This window comes from Berghia stephanieae, chromosome 13 (assembly GCF_034508935.2).
Source record: "Berghia stephanieae isolate SIO BIC M18660-M18661 chromosome 13, UCSD_Bste_1.3, whole genome shotgun sequence".
In the NCBI taxonomy this organism is placed as follows: Eukaryota; Metazoa; Mollusca; class Gastropoda; order Nudibranchia; family Aeolidiidae; genus Berghia; species Berghia stephanieae.
In genome coordinates this window covers 29,692,215-29,697,214 of record NC_088372.1, presented here as the reverse complement: position 1 = coordinate 29,697,214, position 5,000 = coordinate 29,692,215, and the positions used below count along the sequence as shown (strand labels likewise).

The 5,000-nt window shown below is 35.0% G+C and overlaps 1 protein-coding gene across 3 annotated transcripts in view; it reads left to right on the top strand.

Annotated features, from left to right (window-relative positions):
- LOC144959181 (phosphonoacetaldehyde hydrolase-like) overlaps nt 1-5,000 on the top strand; it is a 37,400-nt gene that overhangs the window by 13,178 nt on the left and 19,222 nt on the right. The window lies entirely within an intron of this gene.

The window sequence follows — 5,000 nt, the reverse complement described above, 5'->3', positions numbered from 1 at the left end:
ACTGAGAATACGGTTCCTTACAGCCCGCTAGGGGGAAACATGAAACATTGTGAGGCGCATTGGGCATGGTAAATCCGCGCAAACGGAAATGTATAAATGTTCTAACTTATTGTGTGTTTTTTTAAAACAAAAATTTATTTTCATTATTTTCAATTTTTGAAATAAGGATGTTCTGTCAATGATGGATAGACCTTGTGAAATGATCGAATTACTCAAATGATAGCCGCCGCCGATGAGAATAAGAATAATATTAATAATATCATTGCGATCTCAATGGTGACGTAAGTAGTCTTTTTAGAGCCATTAAGCCCGTGGAGCGGGAGTTGATCCCGGTTACTATATTATAGTAGCGTGAGACGGACAATGGTAAATTCCTGCTACCCTTTGGATAGGACGCTAGTCTACCGCAAAGTACTCTCCGCGATATCGAACAGAACCAGCTACCCAATCACTGCTGGATGGACATTGGTGGCAGGGGGGAGGGGGAGGAGGGGGGGGGGGGTGCTGAACTCAACTTCATTTCACCCTTGATCGACTACGGTCCCTTTGCGTGTGACGCGGGTGGCTCTACCAACTGAGCTATCGGGATAGACCTTGTGAAATGATCGAATTACTCTGTTGACAGCCACCGCCGATAAGCATGCATAATGTTAATACTGTAATTTTATTATGATTATTATTATTGCGATCTCATTGCTGACCTCATCTGACGAAATACTTTTCGTGTTTTGTGTGTGCGTGGTGTGTGTGTGTGTGTGGGGGGGGGGGGGGGGGGGGGGGTTCGTTTTATTTTTATTTCGCCAGAAAACTTTTATTCGAATTATCGAATTAATGGCTTTCAAAACTTATCGAAAATTGTCAAACCTGCGTCTTCGTTGCGGTCTCAGGTTTGAGGCATTAAATTTTTTTTTTTGTTGGTTAACCTTAATTTAATCGATCGCCATTTATTTAAAGTAAAATATTATGTTTGACCAGAGAGTGCGGCAGCTGCTGAGTCCATGTCGTAACCTAGATGCATGTATTATTATTAGAAGGTCTGATAGCCGAACACAATTTTATGGACCTGCCTGACTTAAGGGGCGGTTTGGGTCTTTTCTAAAAAAAATTTAATTACCTATATTGGGCGGTTTTAATCATTCTGTATCATCAATATAGGTTAAAAAACAACATTTATGGTGAAAAAATTTAATTATCTGTGTTGATACCCATTTTGCGATCTAATTTGGGGGTCTGACTTCAAAAAACATAACAATCTTGTGGCAAACGTTCCACAAAAACTAATGAAGGAATGACCTCCATATTTTTCCCTCTTGTCAACATAGAGAGATTTTACGGCTTTAGCTTATGGAATTTTTATTAGATCATTACAAAGTTGAGAATCAAAATGTTATGACAAAATTGATGTAAAATATTCAGATTTAGGATTATAATTTAAAATTCACAAATCTTATTTAAAAAATCTCTCTATGGCGACATAATACATTATCTCTGTCATAACTGTGGAAAATTTCAGACAATTTTATTGAATAGATTCTGAGAAACGATTGACACAGTTTCCTATACCCTTAGAAAAATGACATATTGAGAAAATAGTAAAATGGCTTCCGGTTTTTCACACATTTCTTACTACCTGTACCATTTTTCGACTGTGTATTTCGTGCCTTTATAGTCTACTTTAAGAATTTGGACTTCAATTATATTATTTCTAAGATAATAAAATATCATTTTCCACCAAAATCTCAAAATCAAATTTTTGAAGGATTTTCCTAATAATTAGACCCAAACCGCCCCTTAACATTGTTGTAATGGACAATCTTTTGCGTTGGTTTAAAATTACATTATTTCCATTAAATAACGATGTGAAATGGAATGTAAGCTTCAATTTAATATACGAAAACAGATAAATGGATGTTTCGGGTTTCCTTTTTATATTAAAAAAAAAAACAAAAACAGGATGAATGAAACACTACAGACGAATGAGATAATGTGGTAGTGCCACATTACTACCACATTATCTCATTCGATTCGTCTGTAGTGTTTCATTCATCCTGTATTTTTTTTATAAAGGGGAAACCCGAAACGTCCATTTTATCTGTTTTCGTATATTAAATTGAAGCTTACATTCCATTTCACATCGTTATTTATTTCTTCGAGCTTCGAGCAGCAACATTTATTTACATTATTTCCATTTGAGCAACGGGAGAGCTCAAAACATTGTGGGTTATCAGACCTGAAAATAAGTAGGACGTCGTGTGTAACCTTTTAGTGAATTAACTCACTCAACCCTAACACCGACCATATACGTAGTTTACACAGGGGTACTTTTACCCCATGCCTATTTATTACATTTTTCTAAGACAAATTATAGGCGTATCTAGTATCAAAGCTAATGTTTTTAGTGTTTAGTTGAATAAGAATATCTGAATCTATACACATGCTCCTTTTTAATACACTTTTTTTTTTCTCCAATTTTGGAAAGAAATAAAAAATCTTTAGGATTGAGTGAGTTAAAACAAAATACATAGAAGTTGAGAGCAGCCGCTGTGCTGGAGGTTTGCGTTAGTCAAAGTCCATTATCCTATCCATTCGTATGATGTTAAATACATTGTATTCCAGCGACATAATATATATATATATATCATGACATACTGCGATTACCTACTATTATTATTATTATTATTGAGATTGTTGTTGGAAAGGTTACCGTTATTTTATTTTTATTTTTTTAACAAACAAATAAACAAGCGTACACCAAACTCAGTTACAGATACTTTTTCTTTTTTTTTAATGGAGGCAGACTGATTTTTTGGGGGGATTTTTTTTTTATTTTGTTTGTTTTTGTTTTGTTTTGTTGTTTGTTTTTTTGGTATTTTTCTTTCTTGCTTTGTCTGGCACTATTTCATGCATACTTTTTCAGATCTTTGTCTTACATGTTACGTGTTGCCGTTGTCTGGGAAACAAAAACGGCAGAGAACGTCGAGTAGGTACTTGGTATGGGTATACCAATCTATATATCTATCTATAGATAGTTCGAAGTTGACGTCACTCAGGTCTTTGTTATTGTTTTTTGCCATCCGCGTTTATGAGTAATTCTCACTAAACTGTATTAACAAGACTATAAACGTTCATGGATACACACAGTTTTTGTGTGTTAGCCAATTATACTTCCGGATGGCAATGTTGTGAACTCCTTAGCCAAGCGCATACTATCTATAAGGACGTAATTAATCGATTGGCTGCCGTGCTCTGACCAAAAAAAAAACAAAAAAAAAAAAAAAAAAACACGTAACTATTTAAAAATTTGGCCAAAAATTTGTCCGTCAAAAAAAAAATCGATCGAATTTAAGTGACCCTCGTCTTGGCAATAACTCTCAGACCGGGGTCCTCGCGAGGTCTTCAAGGATCCCAGTTTGAGAGGGTTTTTAAATTTTTTTTCTCTTTTTCTCCAAGATGAGGGTCATTTAAATCGATCGATATTTGAAGAAGGACGAGTTTTCTGGCCAAATTTTTACAAACGTGTTTTCCTAGAGTACGGCTGATATATATATAACTCTGAATAAAGAGGTGTTTTGGTAGGGTTTTTTTTTTTTAAAAGGAGTTATAATAATAATAATAGTAAAAGTCGTACAGCCTGAATGAAAAGAGTTTGAATATCAAAAGTTCACTCTGGCCTTGATGTCAATCAGCTGATTTCGATCAATAATATACACACACACACACACACACACACACACACACACATAAACACATAATACACACAAACACTTGCCCTGGCACAGTGCCACGATAATAATATCAAGTATAGCAAATTGTAATGCGTATCGTATCGCGTGTTACGGCTGTTATTATGCTGTTTTTATGTTGTTTGTTCGGTATTATTTTTAAATTTTTAGTTTTTTAATTTTTTTTTTTTTTTTTTTTTTTTTTTTTTTTTTTTTTTTTTTATGTTATTGATGTGATTTGTGTAGCGTATAATTATATTTCGCGAGTTTTATTTAAAGGTTATCGCCACCGACATACCCAGTTTAAGTAAATTCCCTTTATTCATCCCGTAGGGGAAATTTGTCTTTAGTGTCTATTCCAAGGGAAGACTGGAATAACTCAGGCGTCAGCCGCAGTGCAGCGGCGCCGCAAACTGAGCTAGAGGTGAGGTGACTTGCTCAAGGCCACAATTCAACGTAGCGGGGTATTCGAATTCGGTACTTTTCGGGTACGAAGTAAAGACCGTACCGCTGAGCCACGCTGTCCCATGAATGAAAAAAAAACAACCTTTTCACAGCTTGACCTATTTAAGTTATAAGTATCTAATATTTTAGATAATCCTTTGGTATATTATGCAATCTTTCCCTGTTCAATTTTACTATGAAGGATCGTGACTTACTTAGGCTACTTACTTATCACAGCCCTACTTTGCCCGTGAGGTACTTATAATAATATAGGTGAGTGAAGATTATTATGTCAAGTGATTCGGCTCTTTTCTTATCGTGATTAGAAAAACGTGTTTAGTTCTCACTAAATTCTCACTAATATTATTATGGAACAAGGCCACTACCACATCATCTCATTGATCGCCTGTAGTGTTTCATTCATCCTGTTTTGTTGATAAAGGGGAAACCCGAAACGTCCATTTTATCTGTTTTCGTATATTATTAAATTGAAGCTTACCATTCAATTGCACATTGTTACTAATATTTAACATACGTTTGATGTCAAGAAAATGGTTCCAATCTCATTGGAAGTGTAAAAACCGTTATCTTGTGTTAATGATATCTTCTGGTTTCTGGATGTTGGTATCTTATTTTCTAGTCTGAATAAATGCTTTGTCGTCAATAAAGATCATCCATCCTCCGTCTTTACGCCTGGTAATCTTAAGAATCTCTCCATACATTCTGCTACTGAAATAAATAGTGATTCCACCTTATGATTCAATTTGTAACCAATGCATTATTAGTCCTCCGAATGATTGGTTATAAACACATTTCCAATGGTTTTTGAACCGG